This window comes from Scyliorhinus torazame, chromosome 29 (assembly GCF_047496885.1).
Source record: "Scyliorhinus torazame isolate Kashiwa2021f chromosome 29, sScyTor2.1, whole genome shotgun sequence".
NCBI lineage: Eukaryota > Metazoa > Chordata > Chondrichthyes > Carcharhiniformes > Scyliorhinidae > Scyliorhinus > Scyliorhinus torazame.
In genome coordinates, this window is record NC_092735.1 from 18,274,817 (window position 1) to 18,300,380 (window position 25,564).

The 25,564-nt window shown below is 51.5% G+C and overlaps 1 protein-coding gene across 1 annotated transcript in view; it reads right to left on the reverse strand.

Moving 5' to 3' along the window:
* LOC140403901 (glutamate receptor ionotropic, NMDA 2B-like) overlaps positions 1-25,564 on the reverse strand; it is a 457,807-nt gene that overhangs the window by 301,502 nt on the left and 130,741 nt on the right. Inside the window, exon 2 of the mRNA XM_072492122.1 lies at positions 5,325-5,490. The gene's annotated coding sequence lies outside the window, so the exon portion shown is untranslated. The remainder of the gene's footprint in view (positions 1-5,324; positions 5,491-25,564) is intronic.

Consider the following 25,564-nt stretch of genomic DNA (forward strand, 5'->3'; position numbering starts at 1 on the left):
ACGCCGATATGATCCCAAACGGCATCCTGTTGTAACAATATCTGCCAAAAGGGGTGTTAAAGGTACACAGTTTCCTGCCAGTTTAATTTGCCAGAATCCTTTCGAGGCGTCAAGTCTGGTGAAGAGCTTGGCGTGAGCCATCTCGCATGTGATCTCTTCGCGCTTGGGGATTGGGTAATGCTCCCTCATTATGTTGCAATTCAGATCCTTTGGATCAATGCAGATCCTGAGCTCGCCGGAAGGCTTTTTTACGCACACCATGCAACTGACCCAGTCAGTTGGTTCCGTAACTCTGGAGATCACTCTTTGGTCTTGGAGGTCCTGCAGCTGCTGCTTGAGGCGGTCCTTGAGGGGTGCTGGGACTCTGCGAGGTGCATGCACCACAGGCGTGGCGTTCTGTTTGAGTAGCATCTTGTAAGTATATGGGAGCGTGCCCATGCCTTCGAAGATGTCGCGGTGCTGGTCGATGATGGCGTTGAGTTGTGCCCTGACGTCAGCATCCTGGAAGGCAGACGTGTCACCAGGAGAGAGAGAGTGAACTCTTTGAACGAGGTTTAGCAGCTTGCACGTCTGTGCGCCAAGCAGAGTCCTTCGAGGAGTCCACGATCTCGAAAGGAAGGATGGCTTTTCGTGACTTGTGTGTCACTTCGAGTTGGCATGAGCCGGTAGCAGGAATGATGTTGCCATTGTAGTCCTGGCAGGCCGATGGAAGAATGGGTGGTTTGACACAAAGGCTTTGGAAAGCAGACCACGCCATGAGATTGGCGGAGGCACCAGTGTCCAGGCAGAATCGTATTTGGGACCGGTTGACCATCAGGGTGGCACACCACTCATCGTCTGGATCGCTGCTGTATACCGACAGCGGCTGGTGTCTTTGCTTCGGGGACAGCCTGTTTTTCGTTACGACACCGACTCGAAAAGGCGCCTTCGGGTCCTCGGTGTCACTTCTGTGTGGGAGGTCCGCATCGGACTCGGTGACCGTGGGTTTAATTGCCCGAACATTCCTGTGAGGCTGGCTGAAGCGATATGAATTGGAAGGCTGAGCTGCTCGACAGCAGGCAGCATAGTGGCCAAGTCTTCCACATCGTAGGCATTATCGATTTTGTGGGGCATTGCCGCTTTAAATGGGCGGAGCCACAGTTGCTGCACGTCGTGACATCAGCACATTCGCTGCGCCACCGCGCATGCGCGGTGCGGTCATGCGTGGTGCGCGCCTGCGCATTACGTTCCTCCACGTCGCCGTCCCCTCGTTTGGTGCGTACAAGCGCGGGAGTCCGCAAAAAGAGCGTGAAATGGCCGCCCTCCTCCAGGCTGAGGCCCTGGAGGTGCTCAATCACTTGGACCCGTTCCACCTCATGGGGACCTTGCCGTGCCGTTTCAGCCGCTTGTATATGGGAGTGCCGACTGGTGGCATTTTCATGTAGGACACAGGTCTCGATGGTGGTCGCTAGGGTGAGTTGCTTTACTTTGAGGAGCTGCTGACTTAGGGGGTCCGACTGAACACCGAAAACGATCTGGTCGCGTATCATGGAGTCGGAGGTGGGCCCGTAGGTGCAAGATTGCGCAAGGATGCGGAGGTGCGTTAGAAAGGATTGGGAAGGTTCGTCCTTACCCTGCAAACGCTGTTGGAACACGTAGCGTTCGAAACTTTCATTCACCTCTATGCTGCAGTGAGTGTCAACTTTGAGGAGAACCGTCTTGAACTTCGTCTTGTCTTTGTCATCTGCAAAGGTGAGAGAGTTGAAAATGTGGATGGCATGGTCCCCAGCCGTGGAGAGCAGAAGAGCAATCTTTCTGGTGTCCGAGGCGCCCTCCCTGTCCGTGGCTTTGAGGAAGAGCTGGAAGCGCTGTTTGAAAATCTTCCAGTTGGCCCCGAGGTTGCCGGCGATGCGGAGCGGCGGCGACGGGCTGATGTTGTCCATGTTGCAGGATGACAGAATGCTGGCGGAAGGTAGATCACTTGCAGGTAGGTCTAAGAAGTGCTAGTATGCAACCACTCCTGGTATCATGATGTGTTGGGTGTTCTGGATCACATACAGGTCACCAACACTTGAGGTAGTGCAACACTATTTTATTGAATCATTAACTGTTTAAACATACTTGAACTGTGGGTAAATACGATACTAGCTTTAACTAAAGACCTTTGCCTTGTCCTAACCAGTTGATGCACTCAGCACATGGTGAATGTCTATGTTGCAGGCTGTGAGCTCTGTGCTCCTAGCTAGCTGCTACTCGAATCAGCGGGAACTCTGATGTCCCCTGTCTTTATAGTGCATGTGCTCTCATTGGTGATTGGCTGCGGTGTTGTGTATGTTGATTGGTCCCACTGTGTGTCCATCAGTGTGTGTCTGCACCATGATATACTGGTGTATATTATGACAGGAGCTCTACACATAGATACATAGAAGATAGGAGCAGGAGGAGGTCTTTTGGCCCTTCGAACCTGCTCCGCCATTCATCACGATCATGGCTGGCCATCCAACTCAATAGCCTAATCCTGCTTTCTCCCCATAACTTTTGATCCCATTCTCCCCAAGTGCTATATCCAGCCGCCTCTTGAATATATTCAAAGTCTTAGCCTCAACTACTTCCTGTGGTAATGAATTCCACAGGCTCACCACTCTTTGGGTGAAGAAAAGTCTCCTTATCTCTGTCCGAAATGGTTTACCCTGAATCCTCAGACTGTGACCCCTGGTTCTGGACACACCCGCCATCGGGAATATCTTCCCTGCATCTACCCTGTCTAGCCCTGTTAGAATTTTATATGTCTCTATGAGATCCCCTCCTCATTCTTCTGAACTCCAGCGAGAACAATCCCAACCTAGTCAATCTCTCCTCATATGACAGTCCCGCCATCCCTGGAATCAGTCTGGTAAACCTTCGCTGCACTCCCTCGAGAGCAAGAACATCCTTCCACAGAGAAGGAGACCAAAACTGCCCACAATACTCCAAATGTGGCCTCACCAAGGCCCTGTACAATTGCAGCAACACATCCCTGCTTCTATACTCGAAACCTCTCGCAATGAAGGCCAACATACCATTAGCCTTCTTTACCGCCTGCTGCACCTACATGCTTACCTTCAGCGAATGGTGCACAAGGACACCCAGGTCCCGCTGCACACTCCCCTCTCCCAATTTACACCCATTCAGGTAGTAATCTGCCTGTTTGAAACCTCTCCGAAAATGAGTTTAATGAGGGGCTTGTATGCTCTAAAATGGGGTGAAGTAAGCTAGAGTGATCTAACAGGGCAACGAGCAGCTTTTCCAGGTTTAACCGCGTGAACGCAGCTCCCACGTTACAGGAAAAATGTTTGCAGATGCAGTATTGATTCGATATAAGGGGAGCAGGGCACTGGCTCTTGTAAGTTTATCGATATTACAGCAAGTCTTAAAAATCAGAGTGTATCTTGACCGTTTTTCCCATTTGGACAGGTTCATGGCCGAACCACTGAGTTAGGAGTATAAGGGGGGGGGGAGATGCGAGTTCACCAACTATAAAAGCAAATTACTGCGGATGCTGGAATCTGAAACAAAAGAGAAAATGCTGGAAAGTGGTCTCCTCTATATCGGAGAGACCAAACGCAGACTGGGTGATCGCTTTGCTGAGCATCTTCAGTCTGTGCGCATTCAGTACCCTGACCTTCCCGTTACTTGCCATTTTAACAAAAGACCCTGCTCTCATGCCCACATGTCTGTTCTTGGCCTGCTGCAATGTTCCAGTGAAGCTCAACGCAAACTGGAGGAACAACATCTCATCTTCCGGTTAGGCACGCTACATCCTTCCGGCCTCAACATCGAATTCAACAACTTCAGATGATCAGCTCTACCCCACCTCGACACATCTGTTTTCATATTTTAACTGTCTTTTCCCATTTCTTTCTTTCTTAATATACATTTAAATTCCCCCCCCCCCCCCCCCACAATCTTATCCACCTTTCCCTCACCTTTCTCCTCTTTGCTTCCCCATTCCCCTCCCCCCCACATCTACAGTTCACCCTCTGATATTAGTTTCTCTGCTGTTTTACCTTTCACATCTTTTGTCCTCTCTGGGGACTACCATTAGCACTCTTTCCCCTTGGTTTCTGTGGCCATTAGCACCCGGTTTCCCCGGGTTTCTGTGGCTCTGACTCATCTTTCATTCTCACTCCACAGTATAAATATTCCCCACTTTCTCTGTCTGTTAGCTTTGACCAAGAGTCACCGGACTCGAAACGTTAGCTCTTTTCTCTCCCTACAGATGCTGCCAGACCTGCTGAGATTTTCCAGCATTTTCTCTTTCACCAACTTATATATGAGTCATGATTAGATGCAACAAAGGCACAGGTGAAGGTTTTAGCTGCTAATGGCCTGAGACAGGGCTGGAGTCGGGTAATGGTTTAGAAATGGAATCCCGAGACACAGGGGAAAGGAAAACCACGAGCACTTGTGAAGTGAGATAAGGGCAGTGCCTGGCAACCTAGGCCGGTGAGTTGTCCACACGAGTGACCCTCCTTCATCTCAGGGGGCCGCAAGATTGAAATTGGGCTGGTTCACTAACCATAAGACCACAAGACTTGGGAGAAGAATTAGGCCACTCGGCCCATCAAGTCAGCTCCGCCATTCAATCATGGCTGATATTTCTCTCACCCCCATTCTCCTGCCTTTTCCCCAAAACCCCGGATTCCCTGATTGATCAAGAACCTATCTATCTCTGTCTTAAGGACCCTCAGTGAATTGGCCTCCACAGCAAACAGTTCCACAGATTCACCACCCTCTGGCTGAAAAAATTCCTCCTCATCTCAGTTATAAAGGATCGTCCCTTCAGTCTGAGGCTGTGCCCTCGGGTTCTCGTGTCTCCTACAAGTGACTCCATGAATAAGACTGAATACGTTTAATACACGCTGATTATTTCATAACAAGTTTTAGAAAATGCTTAATCATTTAGAGATAAATAGAACTGTCATCAACTTCAAATGGTAAAAACAAAATTAAGATTTACACCTCGGACACAGAGGGAGCGCACGGCTCTCACAGTCAATGTTGTGAGCAATCAGCACGCTCCTCGCTTTACCTGCGAATCTCTTCAGCCATACCGGCAGGAAAAAAAAAATACATGGACGGAAATCAGGGAATGTGGCGACCCCGCGCGTGGGCAACGGTCAACAAAATGTCCCAAGGACCACACTCGGAACCCAGATGGGCCGCTTATGACCCCCCCCCCGGCCCCGCCCAGGGGGTTGTCGGTTGGCCACCCCTGTGCTCGAGAGTGCGGACAACTCAAACCCCACTCGTCATTTTCATATCATACTTTGATTTAATATTTATAACTAAATGGCAAAACTTACGGTACGTCGCGAAGCAGGGGAGTAGAATTGATTGAAGCATAGACGTTTCTCTGTTGAACAGGCAGTGCAGGAGTTGGGTGCACCGTCGGAGGTGGTGTTTATCGGCTGAGATGTCCGTCCGAGGCCCCGTCTGTCCTCTCAGCTGCACGCAAAAGATCCCATGGCACTGTTTCGAAGAAGAGTAGGGGAGGTGGTCATTATCTCATTGCTCTTTGCGGGATCTTGCTGTGCGCAAGTTATCCGTCTCGCTCCATACATTCCAAATGCTGACAACCTTTAGGAGACTTTCCCCTTGCTGGAAAGCGAGGTCCCGAGGTTGTGAAGGGCCCCATATAAACGCAAGCTCTTCCTTTCTCGACTTCACATCGCATAATTATCTATCGATGTTCAAAATTTGGTTCTGCGTTTTCCCTTCTCACCTTTGGTGGCATCGATCTTCACCATAAGGTGCTGGAGTATCATTCATGAGAAATAACTCGCTCTTCCCTATATCTACCTGTGCAATAATCATAGAATCATAGAATTTACAGTGCAGAAGGAGGCCATTTGGCCCATCGAGTTTGCACCGGTTCTTGGAAAGAGCACCCTACCTAAGACCATGTCTCCACCCCATCCCCATAACCCAGTCACCCCACCTAACCTTTTTGGACACCAAGGGCAATTTAACACGGCCAATTCACCTAACCGCACGTCTTTGGACTGTGGGAGGAAACCGGAGCACCCGGAGGAAACCCACGCAGACACGGGGAGGACGTACAGACTCCGCACAGACGGTGATCCAAGCCAGGAATCGAACCTGGGACCCCGGAGCTGTGAAGCAACAGTGCTAACCACTGTGCTACCGTGCACCCCAGCATGGTGACAAGAGCCTTTGGCTCACGTACGCACCTTCAAGCTCTCCGGAGGTAGGTAGGCCGAGCGGGCATTTGACGAGGCAAGGGGTCAATACAAATTGGCCGGAATTCTCCGTCCGGTCACGCCGGCGGGACTCTCCGGTCCTGCTGCAATGGGTGGAGTTTTGGCCGGGCGCCAAATTCTCGCTGGCAGCGGTGGCGGTGCGGCCCCGGATCGGAGAATCCCGGGCAAAGCGTCAAGCCGTGACAGATACGATCAGATTCACTCAGTTCCTATCTTCAAAATAAGAATAATGGGCGGGATTCTCCGTCCTCCGAACCGCGTGTTTCTTGCCGGCGGGCGGCGGCGCGCCATTCACTGGCAGCGGGATTCCCTGCTCCCGTGGCGGAAAATGGGAATTCCCACTGAAGCCACCCCACACCGCCGGGAAACCCGCGAGCTGCCGGCAGAACCAGAGAATCCCGTCACCAGCCGACGGCCCGGAATTCTGGCCAATAATTCAAAATGGTTAACTTCCCAGATGGAAGAAAGCTGGAAAACGGGGGAATAAGAATGGTCACACTTGATACCATTCAGGATCTTATGAACTTCTAGCAAATCATCCCCTCACTCACTCTCCTAAGCTCCAGTGCAAACAATCCCAGCCTCTCCAAGCTATCCTCATAAGACAACCCGCTCATTGCAGGTATCAGGTTGGCGGGCATCACACTCGCTGCCTAAAGGGTCCTGACAAGGTGGGCGTGGAAAGGACGTTCCCTCTTGTGGGGGTGTCCAGAACTCGGGGCCTCTGTTTCAAAATTAGGGGTCGCCCTTTTCGGACAGTGATGAGGAGATTTCTTTTCTCCAGAGCGCTGTGCGAATTTCAAATTCTCCGCCTCAGAAGCTGGTGGAGGAGGGCAATTGGGGGGGGGGGGGTGAATATTTTCAAGGAAGAGGTTCTTGTTGGGAAAGGAATCAAAGGTTTGTGGTGGTATGTATTAGGGGTAGTACGGTACCCAGTGATGCCAAGAGGCTATTGGTGGACAGACACTGGGTCCTGATTGGATCTGCCGCCTACTGGCTCCACCCAGTAAGGCGGAGTATAAGAACCCGGGTTCTCCCAGCAGCCGCATTCTGTAACCGAGCTGCTGGGGAACAAGTCTGCGTAATAAATTGTAGCACAGTCAATCACTCACGAGGCGAGATGAGATGAAGTCAATCGATGGCTTTATTACGCAGACTTGTTCCTGTTTCCTCTGTTCATCTGGAGTTCCCCGCATGTGGATTGTCGAACTGGAGTTACTCCCCCAGCACTTCTGGCAGTCCCAGACTACTGAAAACTCCCACAGCTCTCTGCTTAGCCTGACTGCACTGAAGACTGCTTTCCTTCCGAAAAGCCTGCAGGCTGCCTCAGAGCGCCAGGGTCCCGGGTTCGATTCCGGCCTCGGGTGACTTTCTGTGTGGAGTCTGCACGTTCTCCCAGTGTCTGCGGGGGTTTCCTCCGGGTGCTCCGGTTTCCTCCCAGAGCCTAAAGATGCACAGGTTAGGTGGATTGGCCATTCTAAAATTGCTCCTTAGTGTCCAGGGTTGTGCAGGTTAGGTATTGGGTAGGGCCTAGATGGGGAAATTGTTTGGAAGACGAGTGCAGACCCGATGGGCTGAATGGCCTCCTCCTTCACAGTATGGATTCTATGGTACATTTCTCTATTCACAGGAAGGCGTGGGTTTCCTCCGGGTGCCCTGGTTTCCTCCCACAGTCCAAACATGTGCAGGTTAGGTGGACTGGCCATGCTAAATTGCCCTTAGGTTAGGTAGGGTTACTGGGTTGCGGGGATGGGTTGGAGGTGTGGGCTTAAGTGGGGTGCTCTTTCCAAGAGCCGGTGCAGACTTATTGGGCCGAATGGCCTCCTTCTGCACTGTAAATTCTATGATTCTATGAAATGATTGCACGCAAGGTTGGAATTGTGATTGGGGGGGGCTGAAATATCGGGTCAGGGTGGGCGATGGTGGAACAAACGCACAGGCTGCTGGGTGGAAAGGTTGGCCGGGAGCAAGGCCTGCTTCGGTGCACTATCACCATGTTCAAATAAAAAATAAAACCACATTTTCCCTCTAGCCCTCAACTCTCCCCACACACTTCCTATGCCCCATCTATGCCAACCCACCCGTCCCTGTGACCCTCTAAGACAACCCACGGTCCCCACCCATCACTCTTTCTCTTTATCCCCTCCATGTCAACTAACCCCGTATCCTTGGACAGTTTCTTGACAGCTTTGACTCTTCCTGGGCATATCTGACAGCTTTAACAACTTTGACACTTCCTGGAGAGCTTTGATGAGTCTGACATTTCCTGGATCGAGCCAATCGCTCGTGGGGAAAATGTTGGCCATTGTCTTCAGACCCAGGCACAAGCTCTGTTCTCTAACCACCAACTCCACACCTCTTCCTCACCGTTGTCTAAGACTGAATGAGGCTGACCATCTGAAACTCACCTGTCATCATTACTCCTGATCACCACTGACCCATATTAGTTCTCCGCCCAGTGACACCTTAATTTCAAAATCTCCACCTTGCAGTTCAAATCTCTCCATGACCTCGCCCCTCCCTATCTGCAATGTCTCTCACATTCTCACGTAAGGATTGATGCAAACATTTTATCTCAGATGTAGGGTTTAACTTGATTAGGTGTTTTTTTGTTGTGTGGTTTACACATGAATAATTACCAGTCAATGTGAGCAATGGCCGGTTGAGTTAAGAATCATCAAATTTACAGTGCAGAAGGAGGCCATTCGGCCCATCGAGTCTGCACCGGCCCTTTGAAAGAGCACCCTACCCAAGCCCACATCTCCACCCTATCCCCATAAGCCAGTAACCCCACCCAACACTAAGGGCAATTTAGCGTGGCCAATCCACCTATCCTGCACATCTTTGGACTGTGGGAGGAAACCGGAGCACCCGGAGGAAACCCACGCGCACACGGGGAGGACGTGCAGACTCCGCACAGACAGTGACCCAAGCTGGGAATTGAACCTGGGACCCTGGAGCTGTGAAGCAATTGTGCTATCCACAATGCTACCGAGCTGCCCCGAGAAGATCGTCGAAGGTCTCACTGCCCTGTGCAAGTAAAGTGAGCATTCACCACAGCCTGACTCTTGAGTGGATCAAAGATCTAACCTACACTCAGCAAGGGCAAACTTAGCTACTCAGAGTCATTTTTTAATAATGATATAAAGGCACCAATCACTCATAAGGGATTGTGTAAACATGTTGCGGATTCATTTGTTTAGATCAGGCACATGGGAACATTTAGTTTATCAATAACCTCGTCTATATGTTTCTGAGAGTACGCTGGATGGCCATTCCTCGTGCCTGAAGGTGTGTGTGGCCTGTTTGGCAATAATAGGCCGCAGGCAGCCTTAACAAGCTCAGCATGGCACCTCGATCCCTGCGGAAGGAGGTTCTCGAGAGCAGCCGGCCAATCAAAGTGGCTGGCAGCACTTGACGTCCCGGCAGCGTCAGAGCTCCGAGGTTTCGAGTTCATCGAGCCTCACCCAGCCTTAATGAGGAAAGTGAGGGAGTTTCAGATTTCCAAACACCTGTATTTGCTCCCGGGCACCACCCTTTTAATGATCAAGTTTTCCCTTATTCTGGATTCCCCCACCACCCGAGGAAAAAAGGACACATCACACATGCTCTGTCTCTTTCCAGTGGAGACTTTCAGTGAGTAGAGACACAGGGTTGATTACACATCACACCCACCACGTGGATTATAACAGACTGGTTAGTCAGTCTGAGTAGCTATAGAAGGATTAACAGTAGCGTCGAATCCAAGTAGGAGAATTGTTAATAGTTTAATAAACGTGTTAAAGCTATCTCCAAGTCTGAACCTGCCTTTGTCAGAGAGCACATCAAGGAAGCAGCTTATGCTACAACAAGAGCGTAACAAAACAGACCCCATGGGCAGAGGCATCGGGCAACCAATCTACATATTTCAGGCCCTCATTGTTCAGATGGCAGAGGGGCCCTCCCTATAACCCCCAATCCTAACTCCTTCATCAGACTAACAGGGACAGCCTCCTTGCATCAGTACACGGCTACTGGAACTAGAGGCCTGTTGACCAAAAGCCGTCCACAAAAGCTACCCTGAGAGGGGTTTCCCCTCCGATCGGGGTCGTGTCTGCTGGCTCATCTAAAAATATAATCGCCCCCCTCCAGAGGCGCTCCCGTGATTCTCCACCTGCCTCAGCAGCGCCCACCCCTCTCTCGGAGGAAGTGCCGGGAATCTTGAGCAGCAGGCCCTGAGATTGAGCCAATAACAAGGGCAGCCGAAGGGTGTCATTGCCAGGGAAATAGCTCCCCCCCTCATCTGACTCTCTGCGAGTGCAGGCCCAGCACCCACCGACGTGTTCCCTGGAAAGTCTTGCCCTTTGAATCTACCCCACCAGGTCCTTTAATCAGCTTCGATCGCCTCAATCAGAGCGCCCTTTAATCTTCGACACTCGGGAATAGATGCCCAGTCTATGCAAACAGTCTTCGGAATTTAACCTTTTCAGCGCCTGTATATATTTTCTATTCCTTCACGGGATGTGGACTTATTGCCCATCCCTAACTGTCCCTTGGGAAGGTGGTGGTGAACCCGCTGCAGTCCACGTGGTGTAGGTACACCCATAGTGCTGTTAGGGACGGAGTTCCTGGAGTTTGACCCAGTGACAGTGAAGGAATGGCTGATGAATTTCCAAGTCGGGATGGTGAGGGGCTCGGAGGGAAACTTGCAAGAGCTGGTGTTCCCCTGTACCTGTAGATAAGCAGAAACTGTTCCCACTCCTAAAAGGATCGAGAACGAGAGCGACGCAGATTTAGTGATTTGCAAAAGAAGAAAATGTGATGTGAGAGAAAACTTTCACGCACAGCGAATGGTTGGGATCTGGCACGCGCTACCTGGAAGTGTGGGGGAGGCAGGTTCGATCGAGGCGTTCGAGAGGGCATTAGATGATTATTTGAACAGAAACAATGTGCAGGGGTGCGGGGTAAAGGCAGGGGACGGGCACTAAGTCATGATGCTCGTTTGGAGAATCGGGACAGACATGATGGGCGAAATTCTCTAATAATGGGGCTACGTCCCCACACCGGCGTGAAAACGGCGCCAACCACTCTGGCATCAACGGTCCCCGAAAGTGAGGAATTCTCCCCTTCCTAGGGGGCTAGGTTTGCGCCGGAGTGGTCCCCACAGCTCCAGCCAGCGCAGAACGACCCGCGCGAGTTCGCACATGCATGGAACGGTCGGCGTAATTCCACGCATGCGTGCTACAGCTGGCGTATTTCCGCGCATGCGCGGGGGTTCCCTTCTGCACGCTGGCCCCCAGGCAACATGGCACAGCCCGACGGGCGCGGTGCGGAGTAAAATAGGTCCCCACGGAACCAGCCCGCCCGCCGATCGGTAGGCCCCGGTCGTGGGCCAGGCCACCGTGGGGCGTCGGATCCCCCCCCCCCCCCCCTCAGGACGGCCCCCGCAGGCTCACCTTCCAGGTCCCGCCGTGTGGGACCTGAGTAACCCGCGCCGGCGGGACTCGGCCGAACCCTCGGCCACTCGGGCCATCGAGGCACGGACAATCGCCGGGGGGGCCGACCGGCACGGCGGGAATCCCGCAGGCGCCCGAGAATCGCCGCCGGAGAATGGGGAAGCCGGCGCGGGGAGGACGGGCCGCGATTCTCGCGTCCCCCCGGTACATGATGGGCCGAATAACCTCCTTCTGCACCTTATCAATGTTGCGATTCTGTGATCTGCTGCCCTTGTCCTTCTAATTGGTAGAGATTGCAGGTTTGGAATCATAGAATCCCTATAGTGCAGAAGGAGGCCATTCGGCCCATCGAGTCTATACTGACCCCCTGAAAGAGCACCTTACCTAGGCCCACTCCCCCACCCTATCCCCATAACCCCACCGAACCTTTGGACACAAAAGGACGATTTTAGCATGCCCAATCCGCCCTAACCTGAACATCTTTGGACTGTGGGAGGAAACCGGAGCACCCGGAGGAAACCCATGCAGACGCGGGGAGAACGTGCAAACTCCGCACAGACAGTCACCCGAGGCTGGAATCGAACCCATGTCCCTGGCGCTGTGAGGCAGCCGTGCTAACCACTGCGCCGCCGTGACGCCAAGGAAGCCTTGGCGAATTGCTGCCGTGCGTCTTGCAGATGGTCCACACGGCTGCCACTGGGCGTCGGTGGGTTGTAGGGAGTGAGTGATGAAGCTGGTGGGTGGGGTGCCAACCAAGCGGGGCTGCTACATGATTCCGTGAATCTGTGTGGCACCCTCTCCACGGCCAATCTGCTTCCTGAGATGCCGTGTCCAGGAAGTGAATGTAAATGCTGTCTAACCTGAGCATTGTGCAACATAACGTGCAGATCCTTTGAGAAATTATTGGTGTCTCGGAGCAGATGGGCGCAGTCTATGCCGTCAACAAATACAAAGACAAATCTGGCAAGCAAGGAGGTACAGCCACCAGTTGCTAGCACTTATAACCCGAGGTTTCCAGCAGAAAACAATCGCAGCCCGCTGAACGAAACATGACTCAGAGTCAGTACAATGACTTGACAGCTGTGTTAGGTTCAAGAGCAAAGAGGCATTTAAGCCAGCCTTCAAAGTATCTCACTGGAACATGGAAGGGAGCCAACCTTTATCATTGTTCCCCGACCTCCACCACAAAAAAAATTCATAGTCATCCTCGGATGAGAGGAACTCAAACCGGTCGGGATTTCTTCTGGCCAAGGTTATCACAGATTTGGATCTGTGCTTGGCCGTGCTGCAAGCAAGAGGTTATAAACATTTACAGTCCGCCAAACTGACTGGAAGCCAACAAGGACTTGGAGGTGTTGCATTGGGTGGCGAAGTCACGTACGAACCCTCGAAACAAGCTGCGCCCAAAGGGGCGTGACAACACAGTGGGTCAGCGCGTGTCCATGTCAACTTTCTCTGTGAGCCCCTGCGTAGATGTGCTGAACCAGATCTCCATGACGAGAGAGTGACGCAGGAGCTTGTAATCTGTGCGGATCTTGTGAGGATTGTCTCAATGCTTTGGTGAGTTTCTTCAGGGAATCGCTGACTGGGCAATGGGGGTCAGTTTAGCTCAGTGGGCTGGCCAGCTGGTTTGTGATGCGGAGCGATGCCAACAGCGCGGGTTCAATGCCCGTACTGGCTGAGGTTCTTCATGAAGGCCCCGCCTTCTCAACTTCGTCCCCCGCCTGAGGTGTGGTGACGCTCAGGTTCAATTACCACCAGTCAGCCCTCTCTCAAAGGGGCGGAGCAACCTGAGGTCCTCTGGGACTGTGGTGGCATTTAACAATTTAGCTGAATGGGGCGGAACTGTGGCACAGTGGTTAGCACTGCTGCCTCACAACGCCAGGGACCCGGATTCAATTCCGGCCTTGGGTGACTGTCTGTGTGGAGTTTGCACGTTCTCCCCGTGTCTGCGTGGGCTGCCTCCGGATGCGCCGGTTTCCTCCCACAGTCCAAAGGTGTGCAGATGAGGTGGATTGGCCGTGCTAAATTTCTCCTTATTATCCAGGGATGTGCAGGTTAGGTGGGGTTGCGGGGTTGCAGGGGCTAGGGTGGGGTGCTCTTTCAGAGGGTAAATGCCTCCTTCTCCACTGTAGGGATGCTATGATTTGTATGACCAAGCAAGCAGGTGCAAGGTTCTATTCCCAGCCGGGGCTCCGTTCATTAACTTCAGCTGCCTCTGGATGAAGGACTCACCAAATGGGTTTCTCAATAGCTTGGTTTCGGAAACTGGATTTCACTGGGGCAATTTTAACCCCCTTCGCCCGACAGGCACCAGGCATTCAGACAGCCTTAGCTACTTAGCCGCGAGAACAAACTATACCAAATATTAACCAGCTCGACTAGAACAGGCAAAGAAGGACACCCGCCCAGAGGTGGGGTCCTTCTTCAGCTGCGAACCCCAGGCCCCGATGACATCACCAGGCAACCCAACCACCAAAAACAGGTTAAAATGGGGCTTCCACATAGGTAAATGCGAGGCAGCTCAGTTTGGTAGGAGGAATAATGAGGCCTTATCCTCCTGGGAAAATAACTGTCAAAGAGGGTGGCGAGGCAGAAAAGTCTCCAGTTATAGAGACACAAATCAGTAAAATGGGCGACAGGCCATGGAAAAAAATGGATAAAACACAGGCGTTTATTTTTCTTTCGAACATTAGAAATGAAAAGCAGAGAATTCTGTACCGAACCTTGGTTAGGCGGAACCTAACAGTGCTGGAACCCTCCTACACCAGGAACCCTCCTGGTCTCCACATTGCAAAAGGGATGTAGAGGCACAGAGGATGGGGCCAAGGAAAAAAAAAAGATTTTCTACTTTGATATCGCTGGGCTCCCAAAAATAGGAGACTGAGGAATGACCCAGGAGATGTCTGTACTTGTTGGGCTGAATGGCCTGTTTCTGTGGTGGGAATACCATGTCGCACATGTCAGGGGATAGGGCGGGGGAGTGGGCCTATAGATAGGGTGCTCTTTCAGAGGCTCGGTGCAGATTCGATGGGCCGAATGGCCTCCTTCTGCACTGTAATGATTCTATAATAGGTAGAAAGCTGAGTGACAAAAATAATCTGATTATATCATAATATTGTCAGAGTGAAAACCATATGAGGCTCACCTTGCCCAATCGGCCACTAACTCTGACTTGTTCGCTCTGAGAGCAGAACATTCACTGAGGTGGGACTTTACTAAAATTATCACAGTCTGTCGTCACCTCACCGACCAGAAATCCAACTGCCCCGCAGCGATAGTACACTAGGGGGCGGCCTTAATCGGCTGAAAGGAGGTCTTCCATTCCCATCAGGCGGGGAGGTCGTGCCGAGAGAGATCCCGGCGAATCGGGTTGGTCCCAGCAGCGCCAGCAGGGAGTAGTGGTCACTGATGGGACGACACAGAGTCCCGGAAAGAAGAGCGAATGGACACCAGACTCAGGTAAGGCCAGGGAATTTGGTGGTGGGGCGGTGGGAACAACTGGGGGAACCCAGACATGAGGGGGGGTATTGGGTTACAGAGGTGGGGTGGGGGGGAGGGACAAAGGAGGAGAGGAGAAATTTTCTTGGGGGGTGAGGGTGTGACCCGGTGGGCACAAAGGTTGCCCCAAAGGATGGACCCCCACCCCTCCCTCTTTCCTGCCACCCTTAGTTCCTGCACTGCACTCCGAAAGGGTGGACACCTTCTTTAGTAACTAAGAGGGAGCTGGTTGTAAATGACAATAGTTTTTATTTAACTATTTACAAAGTTCTGCTCAAGGCAGCTTATCACTCCCAGTACAGTCCTTGCTGGGAGAGCTAACCACACCAGGTCCCGCTTTGGGCCGGTTTTTATTTTAGTTCATAATGAGCCCCGTCCCCTATCTGGGAAGCCCGTGCTCCACGGGTTCCCACAGGGAGATGGGTGAGGGCGCAACACACCAGCCTCGTCTGTTCGCAGTACAGCAACATGCCGATGTGCGCACCAGGCAGCATGTGTGGTGTTGGCACTGGGGGAGGAGCTGGGCAGGGTGGGTTGGCAGGGAGGGGTCGGGGGGAAGTGCAAAATGTTGGGGGCATTCTCATCCCTTCCCAGCCAACTGAAGGTGAGATCGGATCTGGGCGTGACGCCTCCGTTGTTGAACAGCCCTTCGACGTTCACATACGAAGAACGCCCGCAGAACCGTGCGTCAGTGAGGAGTCGCCTCAGGGCAGTTAGGAGGGAGCACAATTCCTCGAGGAGAATCTCGCTACCATGCGATATTCCTCCGGCAACTCCCAATGCCGAGTCAAACCTCCCCATTTAAATTCTCTCCAAGAAATTCTATTTTTAATCACGATGCAACAAACCCATCACTATTTTAATCAACGTTTCCTCTTTGCTTCCAGGCCATATTGCTAAGAGTGATTACCGCATCAATTATTAAGGGTGTATTTATGACTGATTTTTAGTTTAATATAAAACATTGAATGCTCCTTGCGAATGTAAGCAATGTAGCTGCAGGATTTCAGTTAACCTCAGCACTAAATGGAGTGCATGAGTGGAATAGTAATCTTGGGGATTTGGTAGCATGGTGGTTACGTTACCAGACTAGCAATCCGAAGGCCTGGGCAAATGATCTGAGGGACATGAGTTCAAATCCCACCAGGGCAGCCAGGCGGTTTAAGCCCAGTTAATTAAATAAGGTGTGGAATTAAAAGCTCAAAGCAGCAATTGTGATTGTCAGACAAGCAGATTGTTGTCAAAGCGTAGCTGGTTCACTTATTGTCCTTTAGAGAAGAAAATCTGCCGTCCTTACCCGGTCTGGCCTACATGTGACTCCAGACCCACAGCGATGTCGTTGACCCTTGACCTTCCCTCGGAAATGGCCGAGCGAGACACTCACTTGTATTCAAGGGGATTTTCACAGTAACTTCATTGCAGTGTGACATTGATAAAGATTATTGAAAAGCAATGTCTCAACGTCATCACCTTGAGGGCGGTTAGGGATGGGCGAGTAATGTTGGATTAATGAAGGAGGCCATTCGGCCCATCGAGTCTGCACCGACCCTCCGAAAGACCACCAGACCTAGGCCCACTCGCACCACAATCTCATGTAACCTTTGGGGCACCGAGGGGCAAATTATCACAGCCAAGCCACCTAACCGGCACATCTTTGGACTGTGGGAGGAAACCGGAGCCCCCGGAGGAAACACAAGGAGGACGTGCAAATTCTACACAGACAGTCACTCGAGGCCGGAATCGAACCCAGGTCCCTGGCGCCGTGAGGCAGCAGTGCTAACCACTGTGCCACCGTGTCGCCCACAATGATTATAGAATAATTATGTTGCAAATGACGAGATTCTTACTTGAATCTTACCGAGATATAATGTAGAAGACGCCCAAGAGAGTCCCAGTGTAGATATAATGACAGCTGGTTTAGCTCAATGGGCTGGGCGGCTGGTCCGTAATGCGGAGCGAGGTCAGCAGCGTGGGTTCAATTCCCGTAACGGCTGAGGTTATTCATGAAGGCGCCGCCTTCTCAACCTTGCCCCTCGCCTGAGGTGTGGTGACCCTCAGATTAAATCACCACCGGTCAGCTCTCGCCCTCAAAGGGGAAAGCAGCCTATGGTCACCTGGGACTATGGCAACTTTACTTCTATAACGACAACGCTTGTAATATATTTGCTGAGAGCTCAATGAGTGGGACTTTGAAGTCAGCCTTTGAGCAGGTTTAAAGAAAAGAAAGACTTGCATTTATGTAGCACCTATCATGACCACAGGATATCCCAAAGTGCTGCACAGCCACTGAATGACTTTGGAGTGGACTCACCATTGTGGGAAGGTTTTGCACACAGCAAGGCTTTGCAATGTGTGAATGGCCAACGTTCCCTAGTTGAGGGATAATTATAGGGCAGCGCCCCAGGGGAAGAACATCCCTGCTATGAGATCTTTTCACATCTAACTGAATCTCAAACAGAGTCTGGGCTTAATGCCTCATTCTGAAACTTGGCACCAGAGAAAGTTGACCAAACTAATACCTGGAACGGATGGAATGTCTGATGAGGAAAGGTTGGAGGGGCTGGGTATCTGCTGGAGGTTAGAAGAGTAAGAGGCAGCTTGATTGAGACACATAAGATCCTGAAGGGGTGTTGACGGGGTGGACGTGGGGAGGATGCTTCCCCCTGTTGGAGAATCGGGAACTTGTGGGTCACTGATCGAAAATAAGGGTTCGCCCATTTGAAATGGAGATGAGGTAAAAGACTTTCTCTCGGAGGGTCGAGAGTCTTTGGGACTCTCTTCCTCAAAAGGGAGAACATCTTTGAATATTTTTAAGGTAGAGCTGGATAGATTCTTGGGAAGCAAGGGGGTGAAAGGTTATCACAGAGAGGAGGGTTGCGGATTTGTGGTCATTATCAGATCAGCCATGATCTGGAGAGGTGTTGGCGCAGTGGTATTTTTGCTGGACTGCTAATCCAGAGACCCAGCGTAATGCTCTGGGGCGATACCGGTTCGAATCCCACCATGGCATTTGGTGAAATATGGAATTAAATTCAAAAAAAATCTGGAATCGAAAGACTAATGACGACCATGAAACCATTGGCGATTGGCGTAAGAACCCATCTGGTTCACTAATGTCCCTTGAGGGAAAGAAATCTGCCGCCCTTACCCGGTCTGGCCTACTTTGTGATTCCAGACCCACAGCAATGTGGTTGGCTCTGAAATTCCTTCTGAAATAGCTGAGCAAGTCTCTCAGTTAAAGGGCAATTAGGGATGGGCAAAAAGGGACTGCAGCGGTTAGCACTGCTGCCTCACAGCGCCGAGGACCCTGGTTCGATCCCGACCCCGGGTCACTGTCCATGTGGAGTTTGCACATTGTCTCCCGTGTCTGCACGGGTCTCACCCCCACAGCCCAAAGATGTGCAGGGTAGGTGGATTGGCCAGGCTAAATTGCCCCTGTCGTGTTAAGCACACTGAGATAACACGGGCTGCAACTATAACTGAAATAGACTCCAGACCTTTGAAGTTAGTTCAATCTGATTTATTGAACCTGTCACACAGTCAGCACAGTTCTCTGTAAGTTCGACTCTCTGCTAACCTAAGTGTGTCTGACTGAACCAGACTAGCTCTTAGCCACGTGCTGTAGATGTTACGTGATATATACACCGGACTCACTCTGTAGATGTCCCCAGTGGAAAGAGGCGGAGTGTGAGTGCCTCGTGCCTTTGATAGTGGGAAACCACCCCCAAGTGTTCTGCCTGCTGATTGGTTATGTCCTGTTCTCTGTGTTCATCAACTCCTGTCTGTATCTCATTATGTGCATGTCCGCATATCATGACATCTCCACTTTTGAAATGTTTTTGTGTCGCATATGTGAAAGTATTTACATGTGTAGGCCGAAAAACTAACGTATTTACATGGAATGGCAGATGGGAACATATGCACATGTGAAAACAGTCTAATGTGCGAAAACAGAACATAGCAAACAAGACAAATGTTCATAAGTCCAGTCTCTGGGGTTGCGTCTGATCCTGGTCGACCGCTGGAGAGGTGGTGGTGGGGACGACAGCGCCTTGATGTGCGGGATTGCAGCTTGACTGGTGGCCTCGTGTTTGAGGTGTCAGGAGGTGGCACAATAACAGATGGAAATAACAAAGAATGTGGTTGCAGGCGGGCAACTGTGCGCAGTGCCCGTCTGTTTCGCCGCACAACAGAGCCATCAGCCATACGCAGAACATACGATCGAGCAGCAGCCTGTCGAACAACAATCGCTGGAGCTGACCAGCCTCCATCAGGTAGATTGACCCGAACAGCATCCGCCGGGGGTAGCACAGGCAAATTGGTGGCATGAGCATCATAGCCCTGCTTTTGCCGGTCCCTGAGTTTCTGCACCTTCTGCAGCACCGGATAGAGGGGGATGTAAAAGGGGAGGTAGAGTTGCGCTTCTTGTTCGGGAGAATTTCACAGCTATACTGCGAGAGGACACCTCAGAGGGCAGTGAGGCTGTATGGGTAGAGATCAGGAATAAGAAGGGTGCAGTCACAATGTTGGGGGTATACTACAGGCCTCCCAACAGCCAGCGGGAGATAGAGGAGCAGATAGGTAGACAGATTTTGGAAAAGAGTAAAAACAACAGGGTTGTGGTGATGGGAGACTTCAACTTCCCCAATATTGACTGGGACTCACTTAGTGCCAGGGGCTTAGACGGGGCAGAGTTTGTAAGGAGCATCCAGGAGGGCTTCTTAAAACAATATGTAAACAGTCCAACTAGGGAAGGGGCGGTACTGGACCTGGTATTGGGGAATGAGCCCGGCCAGGTGGTAGATGTTTCAGTAGGGGAGCATTTCGGTAACAGTGACCACAATTCAGTAAGTTTTAAAGTACTGGTGGACAAGGATAAGAGTGGTCCAAGGATGAATGTGCTAAATTGGGGGAAGGCTAATTATAACAATATTAGGCGGGAACTGAAGAACATAGATTGGGGGCGGATGTTTGAGGGCAAATCAACATCTGACATGTGGGAGGCTTTCAAGTGTCAGTTGAAAGGAATACAGGACCGGCATGTTCCTGTGAGGAAGAAAGATAAATACAGCAATTTTCGGGAACCTTGGATGACGAGTGATATTGTAGGCCTCGTCAAAAAGAAAAAGGAGGCATTTGTCAGGGCTAAAAGGCTGGGAACAGACGAAGCCTGTGTGGCATATAAGGAAAGTAGGAAGGAACTTAAGCAAGGAGTCAGGAGGGCTAGAAGGGGTCACGAAAAGTCATTAGCAAATAGGGTTAAGGAAAATCCCAAGGCTTTTTACACGTACATAAAAAGCAAGAGGGTAGCCAGGGAAAGGGTTGGCCCACTGAAGGATAGGCAAGGGAATCTATGTGTGGAGCCAGAGGAAATGGGCGAGGTACTAAATGAATACTTTGCATCAGTATTCACCAAAGAGAAGGAATTGGTAGATGTTGAGTCTGGAGAAGGGGGTGTCGATAGCCTGGGTCACATTGTGATCCAAAAAGACGAGGTGTTGGGTGTCTTAAAAAATATTAAGGTAGATAAGTCCCCAGGGCCTGATGGGATCTACCCCAGAATACTGAAGGAGGCTGGAGAGGAAATTGCTGAGGCCTTGACAGAAATCTTTGGATCCTCGCTGTCTTCAGGGGATGTCCCGAAGGACTGGAGAATAGCCAATGTTGTTCCTCTGTTTAAGAAGGGTAGCAAGGATAATCCAGGGAACTACAGGCCGGTGAGCCTTACGTCAGTGGTAGGGAAATTACTGGAGAGAATTCTTAGAGACAGGATCTACTCCCATTTGGAAGCAAATGGACGTATTAGTGAGAGGCAGCACGGTTTTGTGAAGGGGAGGTCGTGTCTCACTAACTTGATAGAGTTTTTCGAGGAGGTCACTAAGATGATTGATGCAGGTAGGGCAGTAGATGTTGTCTATATGGACTTCAGTAAGGCCTTTGACAAGGTCCCTCATGGTAGACTAGTACAAAAGGTGAAGTCACACGGGATCAGGGGTGAACTGGCAAAGTGGATACAGAACTGGCTAGGCCATAGAAGGCAGAGGGTAGCAATGGAGGGATGCTTTTCTAATTGGAGGGCTGTGACCAGTGGTGTTCCACAGGGATCAGTGCTGGGACCTTTGCTCTTTGTAGTATATATAAATGATTTGGAGGAAAATGTAACTGGTCTGATTAGTAAGTTTGCAGACGACACAAAGGTTGGTGGAATTGCGGATAGCGATGAGGACTGTCTGAGGATACAGCAGGATTTAGATTGTCTGGAGACTTGGGCGGAGAGATGGCAGATGGAGTTTAATCCGGACAAATGTGAGGTAATGCATTTTGGAAGGTCTAATGCAGGTAGGGAATATACAGTGAATGGTAGAACCCTCAAGAGTATTGAAAGTCAAAGAGATCTAGGAGTACAGGTCCACAGGTCATTGAAAGGGGCAACACAGGTGGAGAAGGTAGTCAAGAAGGCATACGGCATGCTGGCCTTCATTGGCCGGGGCATTGAGTATAAGAATTGGCAAGTCATGTTGCAGCTGTATAGAACCTTAGTTAGGCCACACTTGGAGTATAGTGTTCAATTCTGGTCGCCACACTACCAGAAGGATGTGGAGGCTTTAGAGAGGGTGCAGAAGAGATTTACCAAAATGTTGCCTGGTATGGAGGGCATAAGCTATGAGGAGCGGTTGAATAAACTCGGTTTGTTCTCACTGGAACGAAGGAGGTTGAGGGGCGACCTGATAGAGGTATACAAAATTATGAGGGGCATAGACAGAGTGGATAGTCAGAGGCTTTTCCCCAGGGTAGAGGGGTCAATTACTAGGGGGCATAGGTTTAAGGTGAGAGGGGCAAGGTTTAGAGTAGATGTACGAGGCAAGTTTTTTACGCAGAGGGTAGTGGGTACCTGGAACTCGCTACCGGAGGAGGTAGTGGAAGCAGGGACGATAGGGACATTTAAGGGGCATCTTGACAAATATATGAATAGGATGGGAATAGAAGGATACGGACCCAGGAAGGGTAGAAGATTGTAGTTTAGTCGGGCAGTATGGTCGGCACGGGCTTGGAGGGCCGAAGGGCCTGTTCCTGTGCTGTACATTTCTTTGTTCTTTGTTCTTTGTTCTTTGAGGTGTTCCAGATCAGGCAAGTGTGTGGCTGGAAGAGTCGTCCGCAGGTCCCTGTTCATCAGGAGTTGAGCTGGTGACATGCCGGTAGACAGAGGGGTTGCCCTGTACGCAAGCAGCACAAGGTTGATGTCAGAAGCAGAATCTGCGGCCTTGCAGATGAGCTGCTTCACTATGTGCACCCCTTTCTCAACCTTCCCATTGGACTGCGGGTAACGTGGGCTGGAAGTGACGTGATGAAACTGATACATCTGGGCAAATCTTGACCACTCTTGGCTGCTGAAGCAAGGACCGTTGTCACTCATGACAGTGAGGGGAATACCATGCCTGGAGAACGTCTCCTTACAGGCCTTGATGATGGTCTTGGATGTGAGGTCCGAGAGCTTCACACCTTCTGGGTAGTTGGAAAAATAATCGATGATTAGCACATAATCACGACCATTGGCGTGAAAGAGGTCGTTGCCCACCTTGGGCCACGGGGAGGTCACGATTTCGTGCTGCTGAAGCATCTCCTTGCTCTGTGCTGGCTGGAAGCGTTGACAGGTCGGACAGTTGAGGACCATATTTGAGATGTCCTGACTAATCCCAGGCCAGTTGCAGCTTGCCTGGCTCTGCGCCTGCACTTCTCGTCACCCAGATGTCCCCCGTGGATTTGCCGGAGCACCAAGCTCTGGAGACTACGTGGAATGACAATGCGGTCCAGCTTGAGGAGGATACCATCAACTACCGTCAGGTCGTCCTTCACATTGAAGAATTGAGGGCACTGCCCTTTTTGCCAGCCATTGGCGAGGTGGCGCATGACACGCTGCAGAAGCGGGTCTTTGGCTGTCTCCTCGCGAATGCGAATCACCTTTTCATCCGACGCCAGGAGTTGCTGGCCCACAGCTGCACCTGTGATTCGATCTGTTGGATGAATGCCGGCGGGTCACAGGCAAGGTTATGGAGCGGGACAAGGCAGCCGCAATAATGAGCTCCTTGCCAGGCGTGTACACGAGCTCAAAGTCATACCTCCGGAGTCTGAGAAGGATGTGCTGCAGCCGGGGCGTCCTGTCGTTCAGGTCCTTGTGGATAATGTGGACCAGAGGCCTGTGGTCCGTCTCGACGGTGAACCTCGGCAGGCCGTGGACATAATTGTGGAACTTGAGAATTCCAATAAGAAGGCCCAGGCATTCCTTTTCAATTTGGGCATACCGCTGCTCGGTGGGTGTCATCGCCCGTGATGCGTAGGCAAGCAGTGCCCAGGATGAGGTGTCATCGCGCTGGAGCAACACCGCACCGATGCCGTCCTGGATCACATCTGTCAAGATTTCCGTTTCCCTGTCAGGGTCAAAAAATGCCAACACAGGTGCAGTGGTGAGCTTGGCTTTCAGCTCCAACCACTCTGCTTGATGAGCTGCCTGCCACTCAAAGGCAGTGGACCTTTTCACCAGGTGTCTGAGGGCCGTGGTGTGTGAGGCCAGGTTTGGGATAAACTTGCCCCAAAAAGTTACCATTCCTAGGAAGTGCAGCACCGCCTTCTTGTCTTCAGGGGTCTTCATGGCTTCTACGGCCTTGACCTTGTCTGTGTCCGGGCGCTCACCCTGTTGAGATATCTGGTCACCCAAGAACTTCAGTGTTGACATGCCAAAGCAACACCTGGCCCTATTCAGCTTGAGGCCATTGGCATGGACACGGCGGAAACCTGCTGGAGACGAGAGATGTGCTCTTCAGGGGTTGTGGACCAAATGATAACGTCGTCCACATACACACGAACCCCTTCAATGCCCTCCATAATCTGCTCCATGATTCTATGGAAGATCTCCGAGGCCGAGACAATGCCAAACGGCATGCGATTATGGCAGTATCTGCCAAACGATGTGTTGAAGGTGCAGAGCCTTCTGCTGGACTCATCCAGCTGGATTTGCCAAAATCCATGTGACGCATCTAACTTTGTGAGAAACCGGGCGTGTGCCATCTCACTGGTGAGTTCCTCCCGCTTCGGGATGGGGTAGTGTTCCCGCATTATATTCTGGCTGAGATCCTTGGGATCAATTACAGACACGCAGCTCCCCCGAAGGCTTTTTTTACACAGACCATCGAGCTGACCCAGTCAGTCGGTTCTGTAACTTTGGAGATGATGGTCCTGAAGATTCTTTAACTGCGCCTTCAGGCGCTCCTTCAGTGGAGCCGGGACCCGGCGTGGAGCGTGGACCACCAGGCGTGGCATCAGGCCACAGCAGGATCTTGTACCGATATGGCAGAGTGCCCATCCCGTCAAACACATCCGGATACTGAGCGAGGATGCCGCCTATGCCGGCTTTAAGATCCATGTTGGGGGAGGTCATTGTGTAGACCCGCTCGCTGCACAAGGTGTAGCTGCTTGCATGCATGTGCGCCGAGCAGGGAGGCCCTGTCTGGCTTGATGATTTCAAACCTTAGCCTTGCGTGAATGCTCCTGTTGGAGACGAGCAGATGGCAGGATCCCAGTGCTGTGATGGCATTGCCGTTATAGTCCAGGAGCTGGCAGGCTGCTGGAAGGAGCTTGGGTGGCTTCTTGATGCGGTTGAAATCCGCCTGTGAAAGGAGATTGGTAGACGCACCTGTGTCCAGCTTGAACTGGATCGAGCATTGATTTACTTACAGCACCGCTCGCCATTGGTCCGCAGAATCCACTGAGGATGGGCAGGCTCCGTGATGATGTCGGTGAGGCATGTTCACATGTGGTGATGATGCCCACATGGCAGGGGGACTCCAGGCAACCGTCCTCTGGATCCGTGATACTGCCAGGATCAGAATCCTGTAAACCTTGTTGGACACTCCGAACGTGCCTGTGTCGGAATTGGGAGCGCTGGCCCTTGACTGGTGGTGCAGACCTGCACAAGGCTACATAGTGTCCAGGCTTTCCGCAATTTAAACAGCGCCTGCCTCTTGCAGGGCAGTGTGTCTTTAAGTGGGCGGTGCCGCAGTTCAGGCACGTCATGACGTCGTTACGCTCCGTGCGTCGTCGCACCTGCGCAGTGCGGTCGGCAGACGTTCGCACCTGCGCAGTGTGGCGATCGGCCGCTTCGTTATCCCATTCGCATCGCGCATGCGTGGGGCTCCGGGAAGAGCGAGCGAAATGGCCGCTTTCATCAAGGCTGAGGCGCTGCATCCGGGCGATGGCCTGCACGCTCTCTGCCTCGTGGGGGGGCAAGTTTCTCAGTTTCAGCCAATTTATATTGGGAATACCGGTTTTTGGAATGCTGATGGACTGTATATGTTTCAATTGCGACTGGGAGGGTCATATTCTTGATTTTTA